Below are 21,162 nucleotides of genomic sequence, written 5' to 3'. Positions count from 1 at the left end.
TGTCCACATATCAGGATGCGGTCTGACGGCCCGTAACTTACCTTTCCACGCTCCTGCTCATTCTGCCTGCTGGCACACGCGTGGCCGCCTCATAGGGTGCGCGCGTGGCGGCTCTCAGTGGTTTAAAGGGCCAGTATGCCCTTTATTGGTTTTTGCTAATTAGTGAAATTATAAGTGTCTGCACTTCCTCTATTACCTTGCCGGATCTTTGTGCTATCATTGCCATAGAGAAAGCATTCACTTGTGTCTTACCTTGCCGTGTATCTGACCCCATTGCTACCGCCGCCAGCCCTGACCTCCTGCCTGTCCTGACTATGAGTGGTCTCATTCTTCCTGCGCCATGTTTCACCTCGGCAGCCTGTGTGGAGGAGTCGTATCAGTGGTAGCAACCTTGGTGCCGCCTGCCACAGAAAGTCCATCCTGCTTTGCGGCGGGCTCTGGTGAATACCAGCGGCACCTTAGACTCCGCTCCCTGGGATGGCCCACGCCATCAACCACACAGGCCCAGCAGATCCACTTCTCCCCCTCCAGCTGTTACAGGAACTCAGGTCTTCTGGTGCGAAGAATATCGGGCCTGAGACAGGTTTTGATGTCCGTCAGCCATCAGCGGGCAGTGATCAGGAATCCTAGCTGGAGGAAACATGGCAGGCAGGAACAAGCGGTCCAAGTCCGGAAGAGGGACATTCTGGAGTTTGAATACGGCAAGGAAGGCCGGAAGATCACCCGAGCATCTGAATGTAGCAGATGTGGCTCCATATCTTGCATGAGAAGGGAAACCCCCATCTGTAGGTGATTTGAGCATTTTGTAGCATCTGAAGGAGCGGTTTGAGGGCCGCTGGCAGACTAAGAGTATGTAGAGATAGGTCTGGGTACAAGTGGACAGGAGAGCCATTGTAAGTAAGATGTTTAAGAGTTCTAGATTTTCTCATGACTTCCTCTTTTAATAGACAGTGGTGAACTCTACAAATCACGTCTCTTGGTTTCACAGTGTGTCACCCCAGTAGTAAGGAGATTACATGAGGAGGGGGTTTGTTACAGTGTATCACCCCAGTAGTAAGGTGGGATGTGCCAAAGGGTGGAGTCCAGGGGGCAGAAAAATTAGCTTTTGCCTAGGATGCACACGCTTCGGGACAAGGATGCTGCAGCTCCGATCCCATATCTGCAGACGATTTTCCCTGGTCCCCCTAGCAAAATAATGGGGAAAGAGCAGGTTCGGCGCTGCTGAGCATGGAGCCGGGATCCAAAGGGGCCTACACAGCTTCAGGTAATGCACTGCTTCCCCTCTACACCTTTTTGTCACCCTCTGCCACCCCTGTACACTCCTCTGTCACCCCTGTACACCCCTCTGTCACCCCTGTACTATTAGAGTAGGGTCACAATGAAAACTGTAGGAAGTTCAGCACAGGATGGCCTCTAGTGCGGTGCATAATATCCCCCAGTTTGCCATACTGGATCCAAATATGACTCTCCCCTCAAAGAAACAGCACCAGTCACGAGGTCCAGTAGAATGCAGGGTAAAAAGTACTTTATTGCATCAGAGCATAAAGTGCGACGTTTCAGCTAACAAGCCTTTTTCAAGCATAGATATATAAAATACTATAGGTATAGAAAAATGCCCCCATTCCTCCTCTATTCATCCTAGTATTAACAGAGTTAATAGAAGAGAAATGCACTTATCTATACTAAGGGTAGGGCCACATGTACAGGATCTTCAGCATATATGATGCGCACTATTTGTGTAAGGATCCGGACTGGTAGCAGGAAGCGGTACTGGTAGTGGATCCTCTGTGTCAGTGAGGGATTGGTGTGGACCGTACCGGAGGATCGGTTCTAAGTAGTTACTGGTATTCACCAGAGCCCGCCGCAAAGCAGGATGGTCTTGCTGCGGCGGAAACTACCAGGTCGTGTCCTCCGGTAGTGGCTCAACCTCACTGACTGCTGAGACAGGCGAAGCACAGAAGGGACAGGCAGAGGCGTAGTCAGACGTAGCAAAAGGTCAGGGCAGGCAGCACAGGTTCAGAGGCGGTAGTCGTTAGTAACGGGTTCAGCAATAGGCAAGGAATACACAATAAAGGCTTTCTCTAGGGCACTGAGGCAACAAAGATCCGGCAAAGGCAGGAAGGGGCAGGGTACATATATAGGAGCAGCTAAATATTGGACTGGGCCAGGCACCAATCAATGGTGCACTGGCCCTTTAAATTTTACACAGCCGGCGCGCACGCCCTATAGTGCAGAGACGCACACGCCGGGAACCACGTGACAGGGGAGCCGAGGAGAGAGCCGGAGCGGGTGCCAGTAAGTGAGGATGGGCCGCGCGCGGTGACATCCCATAGTGCCGACCGCGTCCCTGCCGGTGACAGAAACGGAGTGTGCCCGGTCAGTGAGTCTGACCGGGGCACTCTGTGGGGACAAATGCAGTGAGCGCTCCGGTCCAGGAGCAGAGGACGGAGCGTTCAGCATTACAGTACCCCCCCCTTTGGTCTCCCCCTCCTCTTGTTACCCAGAAACCTGAGGATGAGATTGCGATCCAAGATGTTCTCTTCTGGCTCCCATGATCTCTCCTCAGGACCGCAACCCTCCCAGTCAACAAGAAAAAATCTTCTCCCTCTGACCAACTTAGAGGACAATATCTACCGAACGGAGAAGACATCCGAGGTACCGGATACAGGTGTGAGAGGAAGATTCTTGGGGGAGAAGCGATTGAACACTGCTGGCTTGAGGAGGGAGACGTGAAAACAGTTTGGAATTCTAAGGGAGGAAGGGAGATGGAGCTGGTAGCACACTGGGTTGATCCTCTTTTTGACTCTGTAGGGTCCAAGGTAGCGAGGACCTAGCTTATAACTAGGGACCCTGAAGCGGATGTACCTTGAAGAAAGCCAAACTCTGTCCCCGGGAACATGGACAGGAGGGGGCCGTCGCTTTTTGTCTGCTTGGACCTTCATGCGGGAAGAGGCCTGTTGTAAGGAGAGACGCATCTTGCGCCAGATGGTAGCAAAGTCCCGCACAAGATCATCCACAGCAGGTACACCGGAGGTGGAGGACAAAGGCAGAGGCGGCAGAAGATGACGGCCGTAAACCACGAAGAAGGGAGACCTGTTGGAGGCAGAAGAGTCCTTGTGGTTGTAGGAGAATTCCGCCCACGGGAGGAGGTCGACCCAGTCATCCTGGCAGGAGGAGATGAAGTGACGAAGATAGTCGCCCAAAATCTGATTTACTCGCTCCACTTGGCCGTTGGTTTGAGGGTGGTAAGACGAGGAGAAATCCAATTTGACTTTAACCCCTTCCCGACCTATGACATACCTGTACGTCATGGGTGGCAAGGTGTTCCCGACCCATGACATACAGGTACGTCATGGACATTACTGCCGCTACTCGCGGCATCCCGCAGCGCCCGGAAAGATGGTGGCTATCACTGATAGCCAGCCATCTTACCATGCGACCACTGGGGGTTTCGTCCCCCACCCCCCCCCAGCGATCGCTGCTATCAGCTGGTCAAATCTGACTAGCTGATAGCAGCGTTTCGCTATCAGAATACTTAGCAGTGCGGTGTGTGAGTCCCGATCACAGGGATCGGGACACACACCGCTTTGCTAAGTGTCCCTGACCCGTCCCCCGGCGTCACTTACCCGTCGGAGCGGTGTCCCGAGCGGTCCCGGCGTCCTCCGTGCGGTCCCGGCGTCCTCCGTGCGGTCCCGGCTGCGCTGCGTCCCGGAGGTGAGTTTCCGGCAGCAGTGCGGCATCTTCATTGGCAGCAGTGAGATCGCCGTAAAGCGATCTCACTGCTGCCTCTGAGAGTTTCAAAACTGCAACTCCCAGCATGCCCAGACAGCCTTTGGCTTTCTGGGCATGCTGGGAGTTGTAGTTTTGCAACATCTGGAGGTCCACAGTTTGGAGACCACTGTATAATGGTCTCCAATCTGTGCTCTTCCAGATGTTGCAAAACTACAAATCTCAGCATGCTCAGTCTGTCCAGGCATGCTGGGAGTTGTAGTTCTCTAACATCTGGAAGAGCACAGATTGGAGACCATTATACAGTGGTCTCCAAACTGTGGACCTCCAGATGTTTCAAAACTACAACTCCCAGCATGCCCAGACTGCCCAAGCATGCTGGAAGTTGTAGTTCGGCAACATCTGATCCTTCAGATATTGCCGAACTACAACTTCCAGCATGCCTTGGCAGTCTGGGCATGCTGGGAGTTGTAGTTTTGCAACAACTGGAGGCACACATTGTCCGTTTCCTACCTCAGTGCCTCCAGCTGTTGCAATTGTTGCAAAACTATAACTCCCAGCATGCACTGACAGACCATGCATGCTGGGAGTTGTAGTTTTGCAACAGCTGGAGGCACACTGGTTTGGAAACACTAAGTTTGGTTGCAAAACACTTGAAAGTTTATTACTTAACTTAGTGTTTCCAAACCAGTGTTCCTCCAGCTGTTGCAAAACTACATCTCCCAGCATGCACGGACAGCCAAAGGGCATGCTCGGAGTTTGCAACAGCTGGATGTTTGCCCCCTCCCCCCAATGTGAATGTACAGGGTACACTCACATGGGCGGAGGTTTACAGTGAGTGCTGCAAGTTTGAGATGGCGCAAATTTTGCGCTGCAGCTCAAACTTCCAGCGCCAAACTTGCTGTGAACCTCTGCCCATGTGACTGTACCCTAAAAACACTACACTACACTGACACTAACCTAAAATAAAAAGTAAAAAACACTACATATACACATACCCCTACACAGCCCCCCTCCCCCCAAAAAATGAAAAACGTCTGGTACGCTACTGTTTCCAAAACGGAGCCTCCAGCTGTTGCAAAATAATAACTTCCAGTATTGCCGGACAGCCATTGACTGTCCAGGCATGCTGGGAGTTTTGCAACAGCTGGAGGCACCCTGTTTGGGAATCACTGGCGTAGAATACCCCTATGTCCACCCCTATGCAAATCCCTAATTCAGGCCTCAAATGCGCATGGCGCTCTCTCACTTTGGAGCCCTGTCGTATTTCAGGGCAACAGTTTTGGGACACATATGGGGTATCGCTGTACTCGGGAGAAATTGCCTTACAAATTTTGGGGGGCTTTTTCTTCTTTAACCCCTTATGAAAAGGTGAAGTTGGGGTCTACACCAGCATGTTAGTGTAAAAAAATAAATTTTTTACACTGACATGCTGGTGTTGCCCTATACTTTTCATTTTCACAAGAGGTAAAAGGGAAAAAAGACCCTCTAAATTTGTAACGCAATTTCTCCTGAGTACGGAGATGCCCCATATGTGGACGCAAAGTGCTCTGGGGGCGCACAACAAGGCCCAGAAGGGAGAGTGCACCATGTACATTTGAGGCGATTTGCACAGGGGTGGCTGATTGTTACAGCAGTTCTGACAAACGCAAAACAATAAATATCCACATGTGACCCCATTTTGGAAACTACACCCCTCACGGAATGTAATAAGGGGTGCAGTGAGCATTTACACCCCACTGGTGTATGACAGATTTTTGGAACAGTGGTCTGTGAAAATGAAAAATAAAATTTTTGATTTGCACAGTCCACTGTTTCAAATATCTGTCAAACGCCAGTGGGGTGTAAATGCTCACTGCACCCCTTATTAAATTCCATGAGGGGTATAGTTTCCAAAATGGGGTCACATGTGGGGGGGGGGTCCACTGTTCTGGCACCATAGGGGCTTCCTAAATGGGACATGCCCCCCAAAAACCCTTTCAGAAAAACTCACTCTTCAAAATCCCATTGTCGCTCCTTCCCTTCTGAGCCCTCTACTGCGCCTGCCGAACACTTTACATACGCATATGAGGTATTTCCTTACTCAAGAGAAATTGGGTTACCAATTTGAGGGTGATTTCTCTCCTTTTACCCCTTGTAAAAATTCAAAAATTGGGTCTACAAGAAAATGCGAGTGTAAAAAATGAAGATTTAGAATTTTCTCCTTCACTTTGCTGCTATTCCTGTGAAACACCTAAAGGGTTAAAACACTTACTGAATGTCATTTTGAATACTTTGGGGGGGTGCAGTTTTTATAATGGGGTCATTTATGGGGTATTTCTAATATGAAGATCCTTAAAATCCACTTCCAACCTGAACTGGGCCCTGAAAAATTACGATTTTGAAAATCTTGAGAAAAATTGGAAAATTGCTGCGGAACTTTGAAGCCCTCTGGTGTCTTCCAAAAGTAAAAACTTGTCAATTTTTTTATGCAAACACAAAGTAGACATATTGTATATGTGAATCAATATGTAATTTATTTGGAATATCCATTTTCCTTTCAAGCAGAGACTTTCAAAGTTAGAAAAATGCAAAATTTTCAAAATTTTCATGAAATTTTTAGATTTTTTACCAAGAAAGGATACAAATATCAGTGAAATTTTACCGATAACATAAAGTAGAATATGTCACAAAAAATAATCTTGGAATCAGAATGATAAGTAAAAGCATTCCAAAGTTATTAATGTTTAAAGTGACAGTGGTCAGATTTTCAAAAAATGCCCAGGTCATGAAGGTGAAAATGGGCTGGGTCATGAAGGGGTTAAGCGGTCCACAGAGGCCCCTCCAGAATTTGGACACAAATTGTACCCCTCTGTCAGAGACAATATGCGAGGGTATCCCATGCAAACGGAAGATGTGCCGTAGGAAATGCTTAGCCAACTGTGGCGCAGATGGTAAGGCTGGCAAAGGGATAAAGTGCGCCATCTTAGAAAAGCGGTCCACGACGACCCAAACTACCGTTTTGCCGTGAGATTGTGGCAGGTCCGTCACAAAGTCCATAGCGATATGGGACCATGGTGACTCCGGTACTGGAAGGGGCTGGAGAAAACCAGCGGGTCTCTGATGAGGGGTCTTGTCTCTAGCGCATACTGGACAGGCCTGCACAAATTCTGAGATGTTCTTTTCAAAGGATGGCCACCAGTATCTTCTGGAGATAAGTTGCACCATTTTCCAGACTCCAGGATGTCCTGCGAGCAAAGAGGAATGCCCCCACTTAAGGACTTTCAGGCGTAGACGGGGAGAAACATAGGTCTTCCCTGGAGGGAGATTACGCAGGTCTACAGGGGCCACGGTGACCAAACGTTCCGGCGGTACTATGTGCTGTGGCTTGACTTAATCTCCTGAGACATCGGAAGAGTGGGAAAGAGCGTCGGCTCTGATGTTCTTACTCGCAGGACGAAAGTGAATCAGGAAATTAAATCTGGCATAAAATAGAGACCAGCGAGCTTGGCGGGGGTTAAGTCTCTGAGCAGACTGGAGGTAGGATAGGTTTTTATGGTCAGTAAAGATGTTCACTGGGTGTACTGATCCTTCAAGTAAGTGACTCCACTCCTCCAGAGCCAACTTCATGGCGAGCATTTCTCTATCTCCTATGGAATAATTTCTCTCTGCAGGAGAGAAAGTTGTAGAGAAAAATCCACAGGTAACCGACTTGCCTTTCAGAGTCTTTTGCGTGAGTACGGCACCAGCACCCACGGAGGAGGCGTCTACCTCCAGGTAGAAAGGCTTTGAAGGATCAGGCCTGGACAGAACTGGAGTGGTGGCAAAGGCAGACTTGAGAGCGCAGAAGGCCTCCTCAGCCTGAGGAGGCCAAGACTTCGGATTTGCCCCCTTCTTGGTCAAGGCCACGATGGGTGCCACAAAGGTAGAGTAAGGGGGATGAACTGTCTATAGTAATTAGCGAATCCGAGAAACCGCTGTATGGCTTTAAGGCCAGAGGGACGAGGCCAGCCCAGGACTGCAGAAAGCTAGGCAGGATCCATTTGTAGTCCCTTGGCGGAGATGATATAGCCCAGGAAGGGTAGACTGGTGCGGTGAAACAGGCACTTCTCGAATTTGGCATAGAGACGGTTCTTCCGTAGACGGGAGAGTACAAGGCGGACATGTGCATGATGTTGGTCCAGATTTGAAGAGAAAATGAGGATATCATCCAGATAAACTACTACACAGGTATAGAGCAGGTCTCTGAAGATGTCGTTAACGAACGCCTGGAAGACAGCTGGAGGGTTACAGAGTCCGAAAGGCATGACTAAGTACTCAAAATGACCATCACGGTATTAAAAGCCGTCTTCCACTCATCACCCTCTCGGATACGAATGAGGTTATAGGCCCCCCTGAGGTCCAACTTGGTGAAGTACTTGGCGCCTTGTAGACGTTCAAAGAGTTCAGCAATCAGGGGAAGAGGGTAACGGTTCTTAATAGTAATGCTGTTGAGACCCCGAAAGTCTATGCAAGGCCTAAGGGTACCGTCCTTTTTGGAAACAAGAATCCTGCTCCGGCAGGAGAAGAGGATTTCCTGATAAACCCTCTCTGCAAGTTTTCCTGGATATACTCCGACATGGCTAGAGTCTCTGGAGGAGAGAGAGGATAGATTCTTCCTCTAGGTGGCGTGGTTCCAGGTTGCAAGTCAATGGGGCAGTCATATGGCCTATGTGGAGGCAACACCTCCGCTTGCTTCTTGCAAAAAACATCCTAAAAATCCACATATGGTTCAGGCAGACCGGGAGGAAGCTGAATGACAGGTGCAGACTTGGCTTGTACCTGCTTGAGGCATCTGCCAAGACAAGCTGGACCCCAGCTTTTGATCTCTATGGAGGTCCAATCCAGGATGGGACAATGACACTGGAGCCAGGGCAGACCCAAGAGGAGTTCAGAAGTGCAATGGGGTAACACAAAAAACTCCAAACGCTCGGAATGCAGGTCTCCAATGTCCATCTGGAGGGGTTCCGTACGGAAATGCACCATGCCGTGGAGTCTCTCTCCGTTGACTGTGGAGATGAAGATGGACTTCTGCAAGCGAACCACAGAGATGTTGAACTTGTTCACCAGCGAGGCGTCGATGAAGTTTCCGGCAGAACCGGAATCCAGAAAGGCAGAGGCAGCAAAGGAGGTCTTGGCGGGTACTGAAATCAGCACGGATACAGAAATGCGTGGAGAGGAGGTATTCACACCTAGTAACGCCTCTCCAACATTGACTAGGTGCGGGCGTTTCCCTGACGCAGTAGACGAAGAGGACAGTCCTTTAGAAAGTGCTCAGTATTGGTACAGTACAAACAGAGGTTCTCGTCTCTACGGTGGTTCCTTTCTTGAGTGGTCAGGCGAGACCGATCCACCTGCATGGCTTCCTCGGCGGGAGGCCCAGAAGAGGGTTGTGGTGGATGCTGAAAGATAGGAGCCAGACGAGGAAAGCGTCTGGAATGAGCACTTCCCTTTTCCTGTAACAGTTCCTCTCGTCTCTCAGCAAAACGCAGGTCAATCCTGGTGGCCAAATGGATGAGGTCACTCAGGTTGGTGGGCACTTCTCGTGCGGCCGGGACATCCTTTATGGCACTGGACAAGCCTTTCTTAAAAGTAGCACAGAGCGCCTCGTTATTCCAGGAGAGTTGCGAAGCAAGGGTACGGAAACGAATAGCATAGTCTCCCACAGAAGAACTCCCCTGGGACAAGTTCAATAACGCAGTCTCTGCTGAGGAAACCCGAGCTGGCTCCTCAAAGACACTCCGGAATTCCTGGAAGAAACTCTGGACACTTGCAGTGGCTGGATCGTTGCGGTCCCAAAGCGCTGTAGCCCAGGCCTTCCCAGAAAGCAGGCTAACGACAAATGCCACCCTGGCTCTCTCCGAGGGGAACTGGTCAGCCAACATCTCAAGATGAAGAGAGCATTGGGACAGGAATCCGCGGCACAACTTGGGATCACTGTCATACTTGGCCGGCATGGACAAACGGACTCTAGAGGTGGCGGCGGCCACAGGCTGCGGTGGTGAAGCTGGTGCAGGCGGAGGTAGCGGCTGCTGCTGCGCTGGAAGAAGTTGCTGCAGCATGGCGGTCAACTGTGCCAGCTGTTGACCTTGCTGGGCGATCTGCTGCGACTGCTGGGCCACAACTGTTGACAGGTCCGCGACACTAGGCATGGGCACCTCAGCGGGATCCATGGCCGTATCTTACTGTAAGGATCCGGACTGGTAGCAGGAAGCGGTACTGGTAGTGGATCCTCTGTGTCAGTGAGGGATTGGCGTGGACCGTACCGGAGGATCGGTTCTAGGTAGTTACTGGTATGGAAGCAAAAGGTCAGGGCAGGGAGCACAGGTTCAGAGGCGGTAGTCGTTAGCAACGGGTTCAGCAACAGGCAAGGAATACACAATAAACGCTTTTTCTAGGGCACTGAGGCAACAAAGATCTGGCAAGGGCAGGAAGGGGCAGGGTACATATATAGGAGCAGCTAAATATTGGATTGGGCCAGGCACCAATCAATGGTGCACTGGCCCTTTAAAATTTACACAGCCGGCGCACGCGTGCCCTATAGTGCAGGGACACGCGCGCCGGGAACCACGTGAAAGGGGAGCCGAGGAGAGAGCCGGAGTGGGTGCCGGTAAGTGAGGATGGGCCGCGGGCCGCGCAGGGGGACATCCCGCAGTGCGGACTGCGTCCCTGTCGGTGACAGAAACGGAGTGTCCCCGGTCAGTGAGTCTGACCGGGGCACTCTGCGGGGACAAACGCAGTGAGCGCTCCGGTCCAGGAGCAAAGGACGGAGCGCTCAGTGTTACAATTTGAAGCTGCAGATTTTAAGCTGTGTTCAGTCAATTAGGTTACATTAAAATCTGCAGCTTCAAATAGTGCACACCAAATATGCAGAAGATCATGTACATGTGACCCTACCCTTAGTATAGATAAGTGCATTCCTCTTCTATTTGATCTGTTAATACTATCAGGATGAATAGAGGAGGAAAGGGGGCATTTTTCTATACCAACAGTATTTTATATATCATATATATCTATATATATGGGGAGATTTATCAAAACCTGCTGATTTGCCGACAGCAACCAATCAGATAGCTTCTTTCATTTTTCAGGGGGCTTTAAAAAAAATGAGAAGCAAGCTGATTGGTTGCTATGGGCAAATTTTCCTCTGGACAAGTTTTCATAAATCTCCCCCATAGTATCTACAATACAGACCAAAAGTTTGGACACACCTTCTCATTCAGAGTTTTCTTTATTTTCATGACTATGAAAATTGTAGATTCACATTGAAGGCATTAAAACTATAAATTAACAAATGTGGAATTATATACATAATAAAAAAATGTGTGAAACAACTGAAAATATGTCATATTCTAGGTTCTTCAAAGTAGCCACCTTTTGCTTTGCACACTCTTGGCATTCTCTTGTTGAGATTCAAGAGGTAGTCACCTGAAATGGTTTTCACTTCACAGGTGTGCTGGTGTGGAGGAGGAGGTGTGATGGTCTGGGGGTGCTCTGCTGGTGACACTGTTGGGGATTTATTGAAAATTGAAGGCATACTGAACCAGCATGGCTACCACAGCATCTTGCAGCGGCATGCTATTCCATCCAGTTTGCGTTTAGTTGAACCATCATTTATTTTTCAACAGGACAATGACCCCAAACACCTCCAGGCTGTGTAAGGGCTATTTGACCAAGAAGGAGAGTGATGGGGTGAGCTGGACCGCAGAGTGAAGGCAAAAAGGGCCAACGAGTGCTAAGCATCTTTGGGAACTCCTTCAAGACTGTTGGAAGACCATTTCAGGTGACTACCTCTAGAAGCTCATGAAGAGAATGCCAAGAGTGTGCAAAGCAGTAATCAAAGCAAAAGGTGGCTAGAAACTAGAATATGACATATTTTCACACTTTTTTTGTTATGTATATAATTCCACATGTGTTAATTCATAGTTTTGATGCCTCCAGTGTGAATCTACAATTTTCATAGTCATGAAAATAAAGAAAACTCTGAAAGAGAAGGTGTGTCCAAACTTTTGGTCTATACTGTATATAAATCACTGCTTTGTGTCTGGCCACAAAAGATGTAAGGGGTGATGAACGGCTGACTTGGCAGAAGGTTTACATTGTATTCCCAGCTCAGGAGCCTTCTGCTCTTAAACTGGAAATACCTTTTAGAGCAGGGACTCCTGTCAGGGTTCCTATATAGTGAACAGCGGTGCACTGTACACCACTGTTTACTGTACAGGCTGCGGAGTTAATACACCATTTGACTCATACACTCCATATTCTGGGCACTCTGCAACAAATCCATGGGGTGCAGAACCTGCACATTTATTGAGAGTTAAAGTCTATGGGAGAGATTTATCAAAACCTGTGTAGCTGAAAATTGGAGCAGTTGCTCATAGCAACCAATCAGATCGCTTCTTTCACATTTTTTTGAGGCCTATTTAAAAATGAAAGAAGCAATCCGATTGGTTGCTATGGGCAACTGCACCACTCTTCCTCTACATAGGTTTTGATAAAACTCCCCCTATATATTGTACACTACAGTAGAAAGAAGATGGAAGACACTGTGCGCTATTCCATACCTTCTTTGTGTACATTGTGCACTACAGTGATATTTAAAAAACAAAAACAAAAAAACAAATGTAAGTATTACTTATAGATGCTCTTCATATGTCCAAAGAAAATGCCTATGGGCAGTGCATATCTGTAAGGGCGGAGCAATTTGGTATGGGTGGGGTATATTGGTGTGGCTGTGGCATACCTTGTGGGGGAGGAGCTTAGGGTTACCCCTAATTTATTGTTACCCCACTGGTCAGGGTTCTGTGCCTTTAGGGCACAATGAGCTCTGTCCAGTTCCAAGGGGGTGTCAGGTGGCCTCTGGAGAACTTTGTTAAAGCGTCTTTGCAGGGTGCCTGCTAGGTCTTGTGGAAGGACCGATTCAGGCAGGCCTTTTACTCTGATATTGTTTCTTTGATTCCTATTGTCTAGGTCATCCAAATTGTTGTAGAGATATGGATTTTGTAGTGTCCTGTAGTGAGCCTATCTGGGACTCAACAGAGGTGCAGGACTTCTATAGGTCATTTACATGGTCTTGTAGTCGGGTAATCTCAGCCTGAACAGGTTTGAGGTCCTGCCTCCAGGCTGTCTTTAGATCAGCATGTTTAGTTGGCAATAGAGTCAATAAAGCTTGGAGTACAGGGAATTTTAAAGTATCAGCGGCCGCATAAGGTGTATGTAGATTAGGGACCACAAGAGAGGGAGTCAGTGTTGGAAGGGTCTGGAGTGTGGAACTGACGTGGCGGGCGCCTCATATCTGTAAGTGTGTCATCTGAGGAGGAGTGCCCTGATTTGGAGGCACTGCTTGTTGGTATCTTTAGCAGAGTTTTAAATAGCGTTTTCTTTGCAGGAAGGCTAGCACTCGAGAAGTCGGGGGTATCACTATCAATGCAGAGTATGGAGGATCCTCATCAGAAGCAGAGTCCATTGCATTCGACCAATCGGTCACATCTTGAGCTGGTGGGATTAGGACCGGTGCCTGAAAAGTAGGGGTGCTGGTGGGATTAGGGGTGCCCAGGGAGGTAGCAACAGGTGTAGCTGAGGAATATCCACGGGCAACAGGCTCCTGTTGTAGTCTCCTGTAGTGAGCTTATATGAAACTTAACAGTGGTGCGGAACTTCTCTAGGTCATTTATACGGTCTTGTAGCCGGGTAATCTCAGCCTTAACAGGTTTGATGTCTTTAGATCAGAGGCCATAGATTAAATATCTGCTTTAGTTGGCAACAGAGTCAATAAAGCTTGGAGTACAGAGAATTTTTTTAAAGTATCAGCGGCCGCATCAGGTGTAGGTAGATTAGGGCCCACATTAGAGGGAGTCCGTGTCTGGGAAAGGTCTGGAGTGTGGAACCGGCGTCGCGGGCGCCTCATATCTGTAAGTGTGTCATCTGAGAAGGAATGCCCTGGAGGCACTGCTTGGTGGTATCTTTAGCAGAGTTTTAAATAGAGTTTAATTTGCAGGAAGGCTAGCACTCCAGAAGTCGGAGGGTATCACTATCAACTGCAGAGTCTGGAGGATCCTCATCAAAAGCAGAGTCCACTGCAGTCAACCAATCGGTCACATCTTGAGCTAGTGGGATTGGGACCGGTGCCAGAAAAGTAGGGGTGCTGGTGGGGTTAGGGGTGCCCAGGGAGGTAGCAACAGGTGTAACTGAGGAATGTCCATTGGCAACAGGCTCTCTAGGCCTTTTTTTTCCAATGGTGGTAAAGCTGCAATCTTAGCATAAGAAGTGAAGCTGAGGGAATGTAGGACAGTTGACTGGTTTAAGTCATGTTGTAATACAGGAGCTGAAGAGGAGTGGTCAGCTACTTGCTGAGCATGTGGGGAGTCCATCATATGTATATTGTCCCAAAGTGGTTGTCCCTGTGGAGGGGAGTAGGCAACCAGAAACTGTGGCTGGGTCAGTGGGTTGTGGGGAGAGGGCATCGCCCTTACTGTGGGCTGGGGATGAGGGGGCCTCCACTCCCAAGCTGAGGTGATAAAGGCAGGGAGGAGGCCACGCTCTGCTGCACTGTACCTTATCTCCACAGTGCCACTCTCAATGGCCTGTGAAGAGGCAGGAGGATGGTGCTATCACGCTGAGGGAGAGACAGAGCTCCAGGCAGGATGGATGGCTGGTCAGGAGCCGCGACTACAGCTGGTGCAGGCAGCATTGTGTCCATGTCTGGAAGCCGTCGGCGTTCACAGTGCTAAGTGCGGTCTCAGGCTTTAATGGCAGCAGGGGAGAGAGGCACACTGCAGGGATGGAGGTCGGGTGTGGCCAAAAATAAGCAGTAATGCCACAGGGTAGGTCTCCAGGTGCTACGGCAGTAGCTTTATTTTGTTTGCGCCTGTTTCTGCCTTCCATAGCAGGTATTTGGTGCCTTTAATCCAGCAGCCTGGGGGAGCTCCTACACCACACTTCTCATCTCCAGCATGCCAAGCCACACGCCTGACAGTAATGATCTTATATCAGCCTAAATATACAGGTGAGGTACCATATGAACAGTTAACAAGACGACCTACAGAACTGACGTTTCTAACAGTCTAAAAACCAGACACATGAAACTGTAACCAAACAATACCGACTGTCTGTATATATGACGGACCTGAAACTTGTGAAAACGTGTGACAAATTAGGAAAATGTGACAGTAATAAAGTGTAACAGTAGCAATAATGTATCTAACTGAAGACATTATGGTCTGAATCAATGAGAAAACATAACAGTAATGGTATTGTGAGGCCTGAAGATGTAACAGACTTGCTTACCTGAGAAATGTAACAATAAAAAATGGTGTGACCACCTGAAGACGTGACAGACCTGGACACATGGAAAACATAACAATAATGCTTTTGAGACTGCCTTTGAATGAGACAGCCCTGATTACTTGAGAAATGTAACAGCAATGCTTTTGAGACAGCCTGCTAACGAGACAAACATGATTTTATGAGAAACGTAACAGTAGTGATCTCATGACAGCTTGAAACCGTGAAAGCCTGAACATATGAGAAAAGTAACAGTTATGATATTGTGAATTGGAGATGTGACAGATCAAAATACAATAGAACATAACCATTATAATATTGTAACTGCCTGAAGGCATGAAAGGTCTGAGTATGAGAACGTGACAGTAATCAAATCATAATAGCCTGAAGATTTGATAAGCCTTACTATATGAGAAATGTAACAATAATGATATCTTAACAGCCTGAAGACATTACAAAACACTGACTATATGGAAATGTAAACGTATGATACCATGCCAGCATGAAGATGTGACAGGCCTGAGTACGAGAAAGGTAACATTAATAACCACATAACAGCCTGAAACCATGATAACCCTGACTACATGACGAATTTGACACTAACTATAGCAAGATATCTTATCATGGAATGGCAAGTGCCGGTATGGCCTGTGTGCCACTCATAGTTATATATGTGCAGGTGATGCAAGCCACCCATCCACCTGCATGCAGTGACAACCACATACAGAGACACAATTGACAATGCCTGGGTATCTTCTGACAATACTGCATGACTACGTGCACACAGCTGTTAGCAACCATAAACTCTGTACATGTAGCCATGTACCAGTGAGTTATGGGCACTTTGTTCTTATACCTATGAAGACCTGTACTATTTCTCCAGCTGCACAGAGCATGACCAGCCACTGATTGCAGGGCAGGAACAGAACTGATGCAAGCCAATGGATCCAGTGACCATTTGGCAAGGAGTGACGCAGTGATGGAGCAGGCATAGCATAGCATAGGTATGAGCAAAACACTGACAATCACTAGAGAAAACAGCAATTTATTATTGCGATATATTTATTATTTCTATATATCATGCAGCCCTATAGAGACGTATAAACACAGACACAGATATACACATATATACATGCAGAGACATATATATATATATATATATATATATATATAAATATATATACAGACAGATACAGGCACATATATAAACCATGAAATTTAAACAAGTAGATATAACCAACAGGCACATACATTCTCTGTGCAGAGGCTGGAGTTTGTGGCTGGGGATAGACTGTGGGCAGAGCTTCTCTCTGCTTCTGTCTTCTGAGTGTGGAGAGGAGTACAGAAAAAGCATTTAATGGCAGGGTCATATTGTGCCACTTTCCTGCTGGGAGGGCACAGCGCCCTTGTAGGGCCAGCCCTGGACATAACCCTAAGGGTGCCCCTTTCTACACCCCCACCAACCAACCCCCCCCCCCCCTTCCCCCAGCTACCCTCCTACTCAGTGCATGAATGCTACTTATTGAAAATAATAATAACAAATCTTACTGTTCACATTGATGAAACTATTCATCCTTAAAACTACTTTGGAGTAGAAAGACTTTGATTATGGCATTTCTGTGTGTTGGCAGTACAGGACTGTTTAACCCTTTGAAAATGCATGAAATGTATATAAAATAGTAAAATGTATTAATCTGCCCTCTTTGATGCCAGTTTTTGTGCCCAGAACCCCAGTGAGCCACTCTGGACTTGAGTGATTTGAATGTTGGACATCCATATCTATGTAGTCAATGCAATATCAGAGGCGCTATGTAATTTAAACCTCTAAAACACCTGTTACGTATTATAATAGTAAAAGCTATCCATCTGCTGATTTTAATGCCTGTATTCATGCCAAAAACTGCTCAGGCCAGCCGGAAGTTGAATAATTTTGATGTCAGAACATCCTGGTCTGTGAATTGGCAGTATGAGAACAATAACCCATAGTCATGTAACCCTTTGAAAACACCTTATTCAGAATAATGCGTGTCAGCCTATTTTAATGTAAATGTCTGCTCATTTTGATAGCTAAAAAGAAAGAGACAAGCGTTCCTTAGTGTAAAACACACCAGGGAAATGGTGGTGTGAAAAAGGTCAAATGCTTCTTACCACAGGTGGTTGTGTAGCCTCATACACAACAATGGAATGAGCCTATCAGGGTGCACTTATGGTCCCCTACTAGCTTTGGCGAAAAGGGACATTGAACCTGGACCCTTGCAAGTGCCTTTTGGCTCGGGAGGGAAGGGTGGTTTCATTGGGGGGCCTCTCTCCTTTCAGAGATGGACCGCATCCTCATGCACGTTTTTTTGAGTGTAACAAGTTACAAAATTACAGACCTATTAGTTTAACCTCCGTTGTATGTAAATTGTTTGAGGGTTTTCTAAGAGATGCTATTTTGGAGTATATTGATAAAAATAAATGTATGACTCCATATCAGCATGGCTTTATGAGGGATCGGTCCTGTCAAACTAACCTGATTAGCCTTTTTGAGGAGGTGAGCTCCAGACTGGACCAGGGGAAATCACTGGATGTCGTATGTCTGGATTTTTCCAAAGCATTTGATACGGTGCCACCTAAAAGATTGGTGCATAAAATGAGAAGGAATGGGCTGGGGGAGAATGTGTGTAAGTGGGTAAGTAACTGGCTCAATGATAGGAAACAGAGGGTGGTTATTAATGGTACTCATTCTGATTGGGTGACTGTTACTAGTGGGGTACCACAGGGGTCAGTCTTGGGTCCTGTTCTATTTAATATATTTATTAATGACCTTGTAGAGGGGTTGAATAGCAAAGTAGCAATCTTTGCAGATGATACTAAACTCTGTAAAGGGTTAACACAATAGAGGACAGTGCACTGTTACAAATGGATCTGGATAGTTTGGGGGTTTGGGCTGAGAAGTGGCAGATGAGGTTCAACACTGATAAATGTAAGGTAATGCACATAGGGCGAAAAAATCTGGGACGGGGTTATATATTAAATGGGAGCACACTTGGGACGACTGACATGGAAAAGGACTTAGGAGTCTTAGTTAATAGTAAATTTAGCTGTAGTGACCAGTGTCGGGCACAAATAAAATCATGGAGTGCATCAATAGGGGCATAGATGCCCACGACAAGGAAATAATTCTACCACTGTACAAATCACTAGTCAAACCACACATAGAATACTGTGTACAGTACTGGGCACCTGTGTACAAGAAAGATATAGTGGAGCTGGAGAGGGTTCAAAGACGGGCAACCAGGGTAATACGGGGAATGGGAGGACTACAGTACCCAGAAAGATTATCAGTATTGGGGTTATTTAGTTTAGAAAAAAGAAGGCTTAGGGTAGACCAAATAACTATGTATAAATATATCAGGGGGTAGTACAGAGATCTCTCCCATGATCTATTTATACCCAGGACTGTATCTATAACAAGGGGGCATCCACTACATTTAGAGGAAAGAAGATTTCTACACCAGCACAGACAGGGGTTCTTTACTGTAAGAGCAGTGAGACTATGGAATTCTCTCCCGGAAGAGGTGGTCATGGTGAACTCTGTAAAAGAGTTCAAAAGGGGTGTGGATGCATTTTTGGAGAATAATAACATTGATGGTTATACATACTAGATATTTAGGGACAGCATGTTGATCTAGAGATCTATTCTGATGCCATATTTGGAGTTGGGAAGGAATTTTTACCTCTTGTATGAGGATTTTTTGCCTTCCCCTGGATCGACTCAGTAGGGACTCATTAGGGATATAGGTTGAACTAGATGGACTCTGGTCTTTTTTCAACCATATGAACTATGTTAGGGTGGGTTCACACCACGATTTTCTATACGGTTTTTGGATACGGTTTTTTAAAAAAAAAAGACGTATGCAACTGTACAGAAAACCGTGCCCATAGACTTTCCATTCAAAACCGTATGCACCATATTGCATATGGTTGTCTCCGTTTTTCACACCACACGGTTTTTTACTTTTTTTTTTCGGACAGAAAACCGTGGCCTACCACGGTTTTTGGTCCAGGTGAAAAACCGTATAGACCCGTATACGTTTTTTTTAACATGGGAGTCAATGGGAACCGTACAGAACTATATGTGTGTACAGTTCCATCCAGTTTTTAACATACGGTTTTTGACTTTGCACAGTTTTTCAATCAAACAAGTGAAACTTTATTCATAATGGAGTGAAAAGTTCAAAACGTATGCGGTCTCTTTCTTAAAAAACGGATGCAACCGGACATCACTTTTCAAACCGTATACAGATAAAACTTTGTACACATGTTTTTATACAGTTTAGCCAGGTTTTGAGGAATCCAGTTTTTTTTTTATCAAAAACCTGAAAAAAAAACTGTATTGCAAAAACGTGGTGTGAACCCAGCCTTACTATGTTATATAACATAGAATTTTAGGTTGATTTTAAATGCATTTACCTCAGGGAATTTACATTTAATATAATTCATTATCAATCTAAGGCTAGGTTCACACAGCCGTTTACTTCCGTCCCGTTTTTCTCCTGTCACTGCCTCTTAAACGGACCATACTACTAACGGATGCAAACTGATTCAAACGGATGACATTCTTTGGCATCCTTTTGCATCAGTTAGTATGAAAAGTCAGCCACCTAAAGACTCCTGCAGCCTTGACTACTACTACTCCCATCATGGAACAGACTTGTTTCCATGATGGGAGTAGTAGTTCCCTGGCTATGGGAGTCACGGGTGGCTGGGGAAACCTCATTAGTGCTTGTACTTCTACCCCCATCATGGAACAGAGGGCTTGTAGTACTACCCCCATCATAGTAGAGGGGCTGAGGGATTTATCGCACCGGGTCTCACTTCTGAGACCAGTTGCGATCAGAAGTTATTAAGCAGGGGAGCGGGCAGCATGGTCCGCAACCCTGCGATGTATGGTGTGTTTTAACTTTCATTTTAAATACACTGTGGGGAGCCCTGAATGGCCAGTACTGAGGAGCCATTCGGGGCTCCCAGCGGTGTTTTTAAAATTAACATTGTGAGTGGCAGCAGGGGCCATATGTATATTAAAAGCGCTGTGGGGGGGGGGGGGGGGGGGCAAGATATATAGCGCTGCAGGGGGGGCATTTATATATATATATATATATATACCCCATTCCGGCACATTAATAAAGACATGCCCCCCGCTAGCGCATTATATATATATATATAAATTTATATATATATATACCCCTCGGTGCATTTGTTAGAATGTCATAATATGTCATATGCATTCGTCATAATATGCCACCGCAGTGTTATGTGTGAAAAGTATATCTATCAGCAGCGCATAGTGCCAGCAGTCAGCGTCCCGATGCTGCTGATAGATATAATTTTCATACATAGCACTGTGGCGGCATATGTATATAGATGCGCTGGGGAGGCAGACATATAGTGTTATCTGCCCCCCCCCCCCCCAGGGCATCTATATACATATGCCGACACAGCGCTATGTATGAAAAGTATATCTATTTGCAGCATCGGGCCGCCAGCTGCTGGCACTATGCCCTGCTGATAGAAATACTTTTCACATATAGTGCTGCGGTGGCATATTATGACAAATGCGCCGGCGGGGGGTATATATGTATATATATAATGCACTGGCGGGGGACATGTCTTTATTAATGCGCTGCAGGGGGCATATTATAAATGCGCTGGGGTCTGGATATATAGGCTATATGTCTGCCCCCCCCTGCAGCGCTATATATCTTGCCCCCCCACAGCGCTTTTAATATATGTATGGCCCCCGCTGCTACTCACAATCTTCATTTTAAAAACCCAGCGGAGAGCCCTGAATGGCTCCTTGGTACCGGCCATTCAGGGCTCAAAATTAAAGTTAAAACACAGGATACATCGCAGGGTTGCGGAACTTGCCGCCCGCTCCCCTGCCTAATAACTTCTGATCACATCAGGTCTCAGAAGTGAAATCCGGTGCGATCAATCCCTCAGCCCCTGTACTACAACCCCCATCATGGAACAGACTGTTCCATGATGGGGTAGTAGTAGGCACTAATGTAGTCTCCCCAGCCAACCACAGACTCCTGCAGCCGGGAACTACTACTCCCAGCATGGAAACAAGTCTGTTCCATGTTGGGA

Source organism: Hyla sarda, chromosome 9 (assembly GCF_029499605.1).
Source record: "Hyla sarda isolate aHylSar1 chromosome 9, aHylSar1.hap1, whole genome shotgun sequence".
NCBI classification, from domain to species: Eukaryota; Metazoa; Chordata; class Amphibia; order Anura; family Hylidae; genus Hyla; species Hyla sarda.
Note: the sequence above shows the minus strand (reverse complement) of the source record.